Source organism: Prunus avium, chromosome 1 (genome assembly GCF_965620075.1).
Source record: "Prunus avium chromosome 1, drPruAviu1.hap1.1, whole genome shotgun sequence".
NCBI classification, from domain to species: domain Eukaryota; kingdom Viridiplantae; phylum Streptophyta; class Magnoliopsida; order Rosales; family Rosaceae; genus Prunus; species Prunus avium.
In genome coordinates this window covers 40251854-40265588 of record NC_142284.1, presented here as the reverse complement: position 1 = coordinate 40265588, position 13735 = coordinate 40251854, and the positions used below count along the sequence as shown (strand labels likewise).

General features: G+C 35.3%; 1 pseudogene; it reads left to right on the top strand.

Annotated features, from left to right (window-relative positions):
• Positions 1-6961: 6961 nt before the first annotated feature.
• Positions 6962-12589, top strand: LOC148297823 (uncharacterized; annotated as a pseudogene).
• Positions 12590-13735: the final 1146 nt, after the last annotated feature.

Below are 13735 nucleotides of genomic sequence, written 5' to 3'. Positions count from 1 at the left end.
GCCTTCTTCTTCCTCTTTAATTATTCATTTTCCCCTAAACTACAAACTCCATTAAATTATTTGACTAATCTAATGTTTTATAAGTTTAGCCTCAATTATTAAATCATAGAAAAAGACTATATATATATATATATATATATATGCGATTTACTCTACGAAATCAGTAGGGTTATAAAATTATATCTGGTTTGGAAAATAAGTACTGGCTATAATGGTAGGTTTATAAAATTATTCAAAATGAGTTTATCATAATCCGAGGAGAGAGGTACACAATTCAAAGCATCATGAAAGAAGAAGGAAGATACATAATTATTATATGAAGACTATTATTTAAAAAAGTGTTTGACCGTCTAATCTGTTGACTCCATGTACGTTATCGACATATAAAATTTCTGTTTTTCACATGACGAGCCTTTTGTTCTCACGTATATCACATGATGAAATAAAAATAGGCAGAAATAATATTGGAGCTTCCAACATTGAGAAGCATAGCAAAACACTAGGCAAGAAACATGCAGCTATAATATCTAATCTAGACTCTTGGATTTATTTAGACGGTGACGTGGGGAGGAAAGGGAGACGAAATTTAAAGGATTTTGATATATTTATAATGGTATTTCAAATCAATTACACATAATTCAACATGGGACAACCTTAGTTAGGGTAAGTTTTTCTCAGAGCAAAGTATGATATATGCGTACTGTTGTAGGCTGTAGGGTAAGCAAAGCAATGGTCATTATCACACAAAGTCATATCCACGTCGGGATAAGTTTCTGACCTTCACTGGCCATTCAATCAAATTCATTGGTGCGTTTGGTATCGTCCATCTGAGAGAGGATTAGGACAATCAACGGCAGCGATGTATTAGTTTGACCAAAAACAAGATTGGATCAACGGTCAAACAACGCTTTTTTTATTATTCATGTAATCGGGAGAGGCGAGTTGCAAAAAGACTTGTAGCTCAAATAATTAAGATGTTAATTCCCCTCACTTAAGCAGTGACTATCAATTTATGAACTCAAAACATACAAATTTCATTCTAATTTAGCCTTAAAATTCCTCATCAAATATGTTATTACATGCATCATTGGAACCATTGCCGTTCATTCAAGTGATAGTACTAATGGGCAGGGTTGATGCCCGGCAGTCTGCAACATCATGTTGGATGTAGACCCTACAAAGTTATGAATATAATATATAAACAGATTTGATTATAGGACCATGTCTTTTGTTTTCTTCTTCTTATGTCTCCGGAACCGACCTTTGATATTTAAACTTGACCAAAAACTTTGATCCACTTGGAGTGTCTATGGGCTCTGAATTTGCAATTACGAGGATATAATAGGCCAATTACAAGATAACAACTAGGGTCATGCATTGATGTATAAAGAGATGGCATCTGTAAAATGAAGAGTTAATATGGTAATGACGAGATATCCTAGTTATCGTACGTAGTCTTTTTGGGCTATCTTATATCTAATGAAGCGTTCTTTTTTTTCTTTCTTTTTTTACAAAATGATATTCTACTCTAATGTATAGGAAGAGAGATTGACGCAAATAAATGGGTACACTATCTTAGCCAACTAACCTAATTCACATATGTCTATTTAATGAAGCATATTCACTTCAATTCATTTTTTGGGTTCAGTGGGGCTAGAGCCCAAAACAACACTAAAAGGTCACTCTTATCTTCATCAAGAATACTCTTCATCTGATCAGGAGGAGCAGAAAACTCATGGTAGCCCAAATCCTTCTGGTGCCCCAACATAGCTAAAAAATCAGCAACACAATTGGTCTCTCTATAAGCATGAGTAATAATGCAATCCCATAGTCTCTTCCATAGCTCTCTACATCTAAATAGCATAACATACATAGGATGAGTGGTCAACTGAAGGAAAAATTATGTGTTGGGTATTTCTCAAAACTCATTATGTATAGGAAAAATGAATTATCTAGTATTAACATATCTCATATTAAATTAGCGGAAACAAAATCAAAAAACTAGAAACTCATATAAGTCCTATTAGTCCCAATCATTTTAGGAAAATTGCACATTTGACTTTTTAATCTACTTTTAAAGGATGAAAGATGGTTACCCTTGGAGCGAATCTTGAAACCTATTAAGGTGTTCAAGTAATGGACTTGATCTCTTGCTCACTATGGCTATTGAAATATGTGAAAGGAATATTGTGGGGATGGTGTTGTGTATAGATTTCTAAAAACTATACAACCAAACTTTGAGAGTATAAATCACCTAGCATGCCATATTTAATATGAAAAAGTAAGAGTGGAAGCATTAAATAAGCTAGGGATTCATGCAAGTCTCATTTGGTCCCAATCTTTATAAGTCTATGAAAGTGTGCACCAAAAACTCTATAAATCCTATTTGAGATAAAGATAAGATGTTCATACCTTTAGAGCGAATCTTGAAACCAAGAATGGTGTTCAAGTAGAGGGAGTGGTCCCTTTGTTGTTGGCTCTCCCTTTAATGTTGATTCTCCACCTTGTAGCTCTCCAAATAGGTATAAAGATATGCATCTCCCTAAAGCTCTTCACCAAGGATTGAATGGGATAAGGGAATGAGTAGACAACAAGTGAAGAGTGGTGCTAGCACCTTCACTTGATGTGATAGATTCAAGGGGTTAGGGAGAGAGAGCTTTATGTTTTCTCTCTTCCAATTTCACCAACTTGAAAAACCCTAGGATGATAGGATTCCATAGCTACACACCTATAAGATAAAAAATGTCACAAGAGTGAAAAAATTGCCCCCAAGCACTAGTGTAGCCGCCCCCCCTTCTTTTGTATGTCATCTTTTGCTATCTTGGTCCAACACATTAATCCTATAATGTGTCACATATGTGCCTAAGTCCATATGGTCAAATCCCTTTTGAATTTCCAAGTCATATGAGACCTTTAATTAAAGTTTCATAACTTTAATTGAATAATAAAATTAATCTAATTAATTGAATTACTCTAGTGACTTGACTAATTCAATCACTCACTTGTCTAACGAGTGTTGGTCCCGGTCATCCTTAGTTGGCCTTCTCATGTGTCGGGTCAATTGTTTGACCTTTGACCTTTGACTTTCATATTAACTTTGACAAAGTCACAAAATCATTCATTCTCTTCAAAATTTCCCAATCGATTCCTTTTCGGTGTGCGATCTTATAGGTTCTAATTAGTAAGGCAGTGGGTATGAATGATTCACTCTGAATCAAGTGTGAATTATATCCCTCCATACAATTCTCCCTATTGGTGACGGTTAATTATAATTAGTCTTCACATAGCTTCCACAAGCCATGAGTGACACCTAGCAGTATATCATGGCTACCCAAGCTAAAAAGAATTCATTTAGAGAACCTAGTCAATTTGTAATTACAATGCAATTTGATCCTTCTCTAATTTAATACTCTATGTCATATTCTCGGGATATGGTAAAATTGTGTCAAAATCCCTAATATGACATCTCTAGATTATATGATTCAATTTGATGAAATTGCAAACGTTCTTGTTTCAATTTACATCCGATACTTTGGCCAAAGATTCACGAATCATATCTTTAAAGTACTCTCTCTTCTTACTAAGAGCAGAGATTCTTTGTTGTACATTCACCTGTCTCTGCATACATGCTGAGGATCCTGAGGAACACCTTTAAGTCACATCATTTTGATACGACTGTATAGTGCCCTAAAAGAGAAACAACATATACACAAGACAACTGTGATGTCTCCGGTCTAAGGATTAATTAACATTATCAAAACTTAGAATTCTTTGTTTGACACTTGTGAATAAGACTTCCATATAAGAATTCTAGAGTTGATCGCGTTCAATGGACTCTCTTCTATAGAGCACCTACACATCTGTCTCAATGTCTCTACACGAATTACTTGACACTAGTTATCCTCCCAATTGAGCAAACATAATGTGTACTAGTCTTTGTGGGTCACCATTGTCCAATTGGTGATCTTATGACCAGGAACATTTTAGGATATGATATTCATATGTATGGAGAGGTCTCGTGCATCTAACTTCTTTAGACAGCTTTCAATTTATTTCTTAATCCATGGACTTGTTACTTTGTGTACGTTATGTATCTAAAGTAACATTCTTGCCCCTTTGATCATTATTTATTATTTCCTTAGAATTATCCATTTTTATATTGGCTTATAGGGAATATATATCTAATAATAGGTACAAAGGATGTACATCTCTCCAAAGCACTTCACCAAGGATGATTGAGATGAGAGAACAAGAAACTTGGAAGAGAAGAAAGTGCTAGCCCTTACTCTACCAAGTAGCTGTCCAAGGGGGTCTTAAGAGAGAGGTGTGATGTTTCCTCTCTTCCAAATTACCAACTTGAAAACCGCTAAAATAAGATGGTGCTATGGCTTACAATATATAGACCCGTACATGAGACACATATGGACCGCACCTCCCATTTAGTGGCCTATTTTTGGGCTATCTAGGTCCTTCACATTTATCCTATAATGTGTTACATATGTCTAAAGTCATATGGTCCACTTGTTTAATTCTTTAAGTCATGTGGGACTCAATCAAAGTTCTTTAACTTTAATTGAATAATTAAACTATTCTAATTAGTTTAATTAGTTTAATGATTTAAAAAATTAAGTCACTAACTTGTCTAACAAGTATTGATCCCAGTCAACCTTTGTTGACCGTGTCAAGTGTTGGGTTAACAGTTGACCTTTGACTTTGACTGTGACCTGGACTTTGACTTTGACTTTGACTTTGACTTTGACTTTGACTTTGACCAAGCCACAAAATATTTTCTTCTCTTCCAATTCTCAATCCACTTCTTTTCGGTGTGCGATCTTATAGGTTGTCCTTACATGGCTTCTACAAACCATAGTTGACACCTAGCAATATGTCATGGTTACCCAAACTAAATAGAATTCATTTAGAGAACATAGTCAGTTTGAGATTGCAATGCAATTCAGTCTTTCTCTAACACAATACTCGTATTGTTGGGATACGGTTAACTCTTGTCAAATCCCTAATACGACATTTCTAGGTTATATGATTCACTTGGATGTGATTGCAAACATTCTTGTTTCAATTCTCATCATATTTGGTGGTCCATGTTATAAAAATATTTTTTACTTACATGTGACAATCACATCAAATATCATTTTATGAATCAAAAAGATAAGATCTCTAGGGAGACTCAAGAACATATCATGAACATATGAAGAACATCATGAACATTCTTATTCCCTTATGACACTTCACAAATTCACACAAAATCCTAAAATCTTGGAAAAATTATATTTGTGTTTAGAATTTCAAGACTAACACAACAAAGTTAATTACATACACATGAGTATTACATAACCCAAAAACACCCTCTATGCCGCCACCTCCTATTGCCATTTTTGAAAAACTTATTTCATGTATCATCCAAAATTCCAAGTATCAACCATACAAATGAATAAATATGAAAGATAAAACATTGTATAACATTGTATAACATTTATAACCATGAAACTAAGCTCATATGAAATCTAAAACTCAAATGGTACAACTTTTTCATAAACATTCACTACCAAAAAAAGAAGTATTAGGAGCGTCCTTTTAGCGGCAGAAAATATGATACGCCCCTATTGATTGTTAATTAGGGGCAGAAAATCGATTGGCCCCTATTAATGATATTTGGGGCGGATAAACATGCCCCTATTAAATAGGCGGGTAAGGAGGGAAATTCTGCGCCAAAATTTTTAGCAAGCGTAACCTAAAATAAAGAGAGGCATAAAATAAGAGCCCCTAAAATTTATATCATATTTATTAATTTTTCTTTCCGCCCCTATTATTAATAATTTTTTATTTTCTTATTTTACATAAGCTTTTAATCCCTCAAAACCTAAGAATTATCTATCTTCCTCTCTTATAGCATCAACCGTCTTTACTTTTCATCAAAATATCTTATTATTTCACTCCACACCTACTTCTCCCCAGCACCCTTCCAATTGCTGGAATTCTTCATCCCTCTTCGTTCTGTTCATCAATTGGGTAAGTAATTTTTCATTTTTTACACCTCTCTCTTATTGTTTATACTATCAATTTTGGTTAAAGGTTGGTTACACTTTTATTTGCAGGGGTTGTCTGATATTAGCTGTTGAAGGTGGGAGTTCTACGTTTTTTAATTGTCTCTTCTTACTTTTTTAGGTCATATTTCTATTCTTTATACTATTTATTTTGGCTTTATTTGCAGGGGCTGTGTGGTATTGGCTTTTAAGGGTTGGGGTCATAGTTTAGGCTTATTGGCTTTGAAAAGCCAACCTTTGTCTGGTATTGACTTGTGGGGCACTTTAAGGTACGAAAATTTATCTTTGTGCTTCTCTTATTTATATACAGGCTATTGAAATGACACACTCTCTGTGTTTTTGGTACTTGGAATTATGTTTTTGTGCTCCCTGATTCTACATTCTCATTGATATATATTATTATAGGTCATATATATAAATATATGATATATGAATGGGGGATTCTCATCGTTTATATGATTAGAGTGTTTGATGCACCCAATTAGCTTTTAAAAATTTATAATTTATGTGTAGTCTCTTTTTTACTGTGAATATAGCAACTGATGCTTTATGGAATTATCTTTAAAGATATTGTTAGAACTACATGTGGGATATGGAAACATCAACCTGATAGGGATTGAAAGATGGTTGGTGTTAGGGATTGTTACATTTAATTTTATCCATTATATTTGATGGATTGTCTGTGTAATAGGTAAGGTATGGATAAAAGTTGGGTACATTTGCATCGTTCCACACAAGAATACAAAGATAAGATGGAATTATTTTTTAATGAAGCCTTGTCCAAGTCTGCTCATAAATATAAGATCATATGCCCTTGTAAGAAATGTTGCAACCGTTATTATGAAGATAAGATTATTGTTGGAGGGCATCTTCTTTGGCATGGAATGGATCCCCTTTATATGACGGCTTGCTGGACGCATCATGGGGAATCTTATATCGATTCCACTGATGCAAGGCAAATAGGTCCAGTTGATGAAAGAGGGTCAATGGATCTGAATGACACAATTGTACAACCATTGATCGGAGAGAATGTGGGTTCATCAAGGCATAAACCTATTTTTGAGGGTCGAACCCCTGAGGCTGAACGGTTTTATAAGTTGCTTAAGGATGCTAATAAGGAGTTGTAACCTGGATGTAAGAAGTACAAAAATTTGGAAGCTGTTGTGAAGTTGTACCAAAAAGTGTTTAGGAAATGTGACTAATATGGCTTTCTCGATGTTTTTAGAGGCGTTTAATTATATGTTGCCTGATGGAGCGTGTTTGCCAAAATCCTCTTATCAAGCCAAAAAGATTATTGATTATTTGGGGCTCAAGTACGAGAAGATCGATGCTTGCCCTAATGACTGTATGTTATTTTGGAAAGATACATCGAGTTTGAATGTGTGCTCTCGTTGTGGTGCTTCAAGATATATAGTTAATAAAGATGGGGATAGTTCTTGTAAGCAAGTGTCAGCTAAGATTCTTCGGTATTTTCCACTAATACCAAGATTGCAAAGGTTATATATGTCAAGGTATACTGCAGAATATATGAGATGGCATGCGATTGAATGTCCGAAAGATGGATTCATGAAACACCCATCAGATTCCCCAGCTTGGAAGCATTTAGATGCTTTATACCCTGATTTTGAGTCGGAAATTCGTAACATACGTTTAGGACTTGCGAGTGATGGGTTTAATCCTTTTGGGAACATGAGTAGTTCCCATAGTACTTGGCCTGTTGTAATTTTTGTCTATAATTTGCCTCCGTGGATGTGCCTGAAGCAACCTAATTTGTTTATGTCGTTGTTGATTCCAGGCCCTCGTGGGCCTGGAAATGATATTGATGTGTATTTGAGGCCCTTGGTTGATGAGTTAATTGAGTTATGGGAGGTAGGTGTCAGAACGTATGATGTGTTTTCCAATCAAACATTCAACATGAAGGCTGCCTTGTTATGGACTATTAATGACTTTCCTGCGTATGCCAACCTCTCAGGATGGAGTACGAAAGGGAAGCTTACATGTCCGCATTATAATCACAAAACATGTTCAAAGCGCTTATCGAATAGTAATAAGCATTGCTATTTGGGTCATCGACGATTTTTACCTATTAGGCATAGATTTTGAGCTAATGCAATGTTATTTGATGGCAAGCGTGAGAGAGATCCAGCACCAATTTCATTAACTGGAATTGAGTGTTTAAGACAATTGTCTAATTTGTCTTTTACCTTTGGAAAAACACCAACTGTGGAACCTGTTATTGGACAGAAAAGGCAAAGGCAAAGAAGGAGTAATGATACTAAAAGAGAGCCAAGAATTGGTGTTAAAACTCCATGGAAGAAGAAAAGCATATTTTTCAATTTACCTTATTGGCAACATCTTTTGATACGCCATAATCTAGATGTAATGCATATTGAGAAGAACGTATCAGAAAAGATTTTGGGGATATTATTGGGGACCTCAACAAAAATGAAGGATGGCATTGAAGCTCGTGTAGAGCTTGAACAGATGAAAATAAGGAAAGCTCTTCATCCTGTTCGTGAAGGAGTTAGGACTTATTTACCTCTTTCAATTTTCTTCTTGACCAATGAAGAAAAAATGTTATTTTGTAAAGTATTGTCGAAGGTGCGTGTTCCTGATGGGTATTGTTCGGTTCATTTTTACACATGATTTTTCATGTTATTCACCCACTATTTTGAGTTAGTTCTTGACATTTTATAGCTTTTTACTTCATTTTTGTGTTTTCTTAGATTTTACCTTGGTTGGAATGAAAATGAGCTAAAAGTGCATTATTGGTTATAAACTTTGTTTTTGTTCATTTTCGTAGGTCAACTTCTTGGCCTGGGATCAACATGCTCTGGTACTCGGATGAGGTCATGATCTTCATGAGACTTGTTCCAATGGATGTTAACTACAACATATCCAAATTTGAACTCCATTGGACAAGTATTGCCTATCCAACCAATCCAGCATGTTACCACAGCTCTGGAAATCCGGAATTGGCCAGCTTTTACCCCCATTGTGTCATCTTGATTATTCTTGTTACCATAACACTTGGTAACAAGAATTTACCTTAGTAGATGAGATATTTTCTGAAGCATTTGGCATCTTTGTGAGGACAAGGCTTCATCATTTGCAAGGGGACAAGAAGACAATGGGTGAAGACTTTGCATTAGAATACTAAAAGTAAAAGTTGGAAAGGAGGAGAGAGGGAAGCAAAAGGAGTGCAAAGAGCATCAGCCATTGCAATCAGAATCAATTCCACAATTTGCAGAGATTTTGGAGCTGGAGATGAAGCTTGGAGCTAGGGAGCTCAAGGAGGAAGACAAGGGCAACAAAGCAAGAAGTGGAAGAGATTTCCACCATTGAAGACCTTGAGCTCCCATGTTCACAAAATCTGTAACTTCTTTCTAGTTTTGTTTTGAGTTTGTATTTGAAATAAGTATGAGGAACTAAACTCCATAGCTAGGGCTCAGGTTGAGGCCCTAAACATGATTACCTTATTGTTTTGATGCTTGAGTGTATGAATTTCTAGATATTGTTGATGAATTCCAATTCACCAAATTAATCTATCCTTGATGTATGTTCTTCTTTGATTGATCACCTTTGAAAGCATGCTTCTTGAGATTGTTGGGATTATGTGTATCTTCATGTTATCCTAAGCAATAAATGGATGAAGTAAGAATCATCCATGTGAATTGGTTTCTTGAATACCTAATGTAAACACCATGCTATTAGGGTTCTTGTGATGTTCATATTCTCTTTGAACTTAATGGGTTTTTCTTGTAATTGAATCAAAGTACTAAGCACACCTAGATTCGATTATAGGGAAGGCACAAGTATTGTAGCACTCGTACTGCACTTTACGTACATTAGAGAGAATCAATGCGTCTTGAGCCACTCGTACTGGTCTTGATTGCGAACATCTTCAACAACACGTTTAGAGTTCATCACTTGAGTATCCATGAACATTGGTAGAATTGTTTAGGGTGGATTCCGAAACCCTAGTGTTTGTTACATTTTAATTCCACTCTTTGATACTTCATCTCTGCCTTTCTTATTCAATTTCAAAGTCCATTTACTTTCATGCAATAGAAATAGGTCACTTGAACCAAACCAAACCCCCCCCACCCCCCCCAAAAAAAATTGTGTTGTGTATGTGTTTGAAACGTTGTGTGTTTTCTTTATTGAATTCTGTTTATTTTCGTAACTGTTTTGGAATTTTGGTCCGGGTTGTGATCTTCGTTTTTCTGTGCTGATTCCAACCGTATAAAGAACGTGAATTTTGGACAAACGGTTGGAAAGTTATAGGCAAAACACTGGACAGAGGTCGAAACTGGAAAAACAGAGAAACGAATCTGCCCAAAAACGACCGGTCGTTACTGTTCAGAGACCGGTCGCACATGAATCTGCCCAACAACGACCGGTCGTCACTGTTCACAGGTGATAAATGGGTGATAAAAGGGTGATAGAAAGTGCTGTTTCTGTTTTTCTTTGGTTTCTTTTGTTGTTTCATTTCTTTTACATTTCTTTACTCATTTTTAGTTTCCAATTTGCATTTGTGCATTTGTGGTGTGTTAAATTAGTGTTCTTTACGTACTTAAACTAGAACTTATAGGAAGCCGACAAGTTCTTCGTGGGATCGACCCCGTACTTACATAATCTATACTTCGATAGATTCGTGCACTTGCGGGTATTTTTAATTGGTTGTTTGCACATTAATTTGTGTCCTTTTAGGAATGCAACAGGTATTCTACAAATCTTGCCCGATGTGTAAATGTAAATGAGAAGAAGATACATGGTTTGAAGAGTCACGACCATCATGTTTTAATGCAGCAATTTCTTCCGCTTGCAATTCGACGAGTTTTGCCTAAACCAATCACCCTTTTATTGCTTGAGTTGAGTGCTATCTTTAGACTTTTATGTCGTAAAAAAGAATCTGAAACATCGTTCAAGCAGCTGAAATCTAGGGTTGTATTGACCCTGTGTCAAATGGAGAAAATGTTGCCTCCTTCATTCTTCGATGTAATGGTCCACTTACCCATTCATTTAGCTGATGAGGCTACAATTGCAGGACCAGTTCAATATCGATGGATGTATCCTATTGAGAGGTAATAAAATTATTCCTTATTAAGTTCTTATATATGTTTCTCTGTTTCAAATGCTTCATTAATCCAAACTATTACTTTTATCAAGGTATTTACAAACATTGAAAAGATATGTTCGAAATAAAAGTTGTCCAGAAGGTAGCATTGCTATAGGATATCTCGCAAATGAGGCTGTGTCATTTTGCTCAATGTATCTAAATGATGTTGAGATTCGTCATACTCAACGTGGTTGTAATGCCGACGTTTCTTCAACTCGTGATGTCCTTGGAGGCCTTCCAATATTTTCACACTCAGGTCATTCTTTGGGAAAATGTAGAAAGAAAGATCTTCAAAAAAGTGTTTGGGAACAATGTCACACATATGTGTTGTTCAATTGCAGTGAAGTCTTTCCATTTCTTGAGTAAGATCCTTCAATCATGGTCAATCCTATTTTTAAGTATTCCTTCATTCAATAAGTGAGAATTAAATTATCATGTTTTGTCATTATGTACTTTGATAGAAAAAGGTTGGCGGAGTTAAGAAAAATCCATCCTCGAAGAACCATTCGAGAAGTTGAGAATATGAGAAATAAGGAATTCGCTACTTGGTTCAAGAAACATGTAAATATAAATCTCATGAATATACAATTATGCATTGATTAATCTCATGAATTAATGAAGTTCAATGTTTCTTTAGGTAAATGATCTTTATGCAGCTGGTGACTCATTGATATCAGAAGATTTATGTCGGCTAGCAAATGGTCCTAATATAACCGTAAAGCAGTATAAGAAGTACATTATTAATGGTTGCAGGTTTCGAATCAAGTCTATCGATGACAAGTACAAAAATCAAAATTGTGGTGTCTTTGTGAGTGCGCAAACATCAAGCTACTCTAGTTTGAGAGACTGCAACCCAATCACGGGCAATGTTGACTATTTCAGTGTTTTAAACGAAATTTACGAACTTGATTATGGGTTTCCTGGAGAACCTGAGGATCAAGCTGGTAAAGTAGTATTATTTGACTGTGATTGGGTTAACACTTCTGGGAAAAAAATTGATTAGTATGGTTTTACCTTAGTTAATTTCAAACGGTTGGCACAAAATAAGGATAAATTTATAGTGGCATCACAAGCTATACAAGTGTTCTATGTTTCTGATCCAATAGACACAGATTGGTATGTTGTGGTTAAAACAAAGCCTAGAGATTTCTTTAATGTACTGGAGGATGGTGATGGATCCCCAGATCAATCTCACTCATTAAATTTAGATGATTACTTTTCCACACCAAATCTTGATGATCCAGAACTAGACAATGAAGAAATACATATTAGAACCGACGTTTGTGGAATCTATGTTAACAAACGAGTACCCTTGCCTATTGAGAATAATTCTATAGTTGATGAGGATGACCTCAGTGATGACGAGGATGAGACCGAAAATGAGATTGAGGATGAGATTGATTAGGAATTTTCATATTTATTTTAAGTATTTTGGCATATACTTTGTACGTAATGATTTTCTTTGTCTTCTGTTTTGGTCTAAGATAAATGTTTTTTTTTTCTATTTGTACCACAAGTAAATAAATATTCTTTTGTTTAAAATAAGTTAACGTTCATAGCATGTGGTTACATGTCATTTAGATGAGTAATTTTGAGAATTCTGAATCCGATGAGCATTATTTGGAAGACACTTCAGAAGCCAATACACATGCAGGTGTTGGCTTTAATAGTGGCAGTGGTGGCTCTAATACTAGCAGTGGTATGTATCTAACTTTTTTTATTTTTTATTTTTATAAATAGTTTTTATTTGTTTATTTATTATTTTAATTATTTATGCACTACTTGTGTAGTACAAACTCAGCAGAAAAAAGGACGTGGTTACAATAAACCCACTTGGGGGAAATCAGGCAAGGAGTGCATTGAGTTCACGAAGGATGGCTTATGCATTGTACCTAAGGATGCCAAGTTATCGAGATATTTATGTAGTTTGGTGAGAAATTCAAGTTTTCTTCCACTCACCTCTAAGGATTGGCGCTTTCATAAGGATCATACCATGAACCACGTGTGGAAGAAAATATCAATATGTTATTCTTGAACACTGTCAAGTTTTAGTTATAAGATTAAATTAACTTTTATTCAAACAAACAGTTTTCTATACTTGCAGGATACTATTGATTGGCGTCATGAAGACATTCCTCATATTCCTAAGATCCGATATGCATTATTGAAGAGATTGTCTAAAAGGTGCAGAAATTAGGGGTGGGCACGGTACGGTATGGTACGGTATGGTACGGTATTGAGCCCATACCGCTACCGATACCGGAAATTTAAATCGGTATGGTACGGTATGGGATTATCGTTTGTCAAAATTCGTACCGTACCGTACCGTGCCAAATCGGTATCGGTACAATTTCGGTACCAAAATGACACAACTAAAAAATGAACTAATTCAATACTCAACATATTCATTCACCAAAATAAGTAATGCCTAAGTTACAAATTCAAATATTCAACATATTCAATATCCATCAACATATTCAATATCCAAATCAACCAAATCCAAATCAACCAAATCAATATTTATCCATCAACAGATTCATCAAATCCAAAT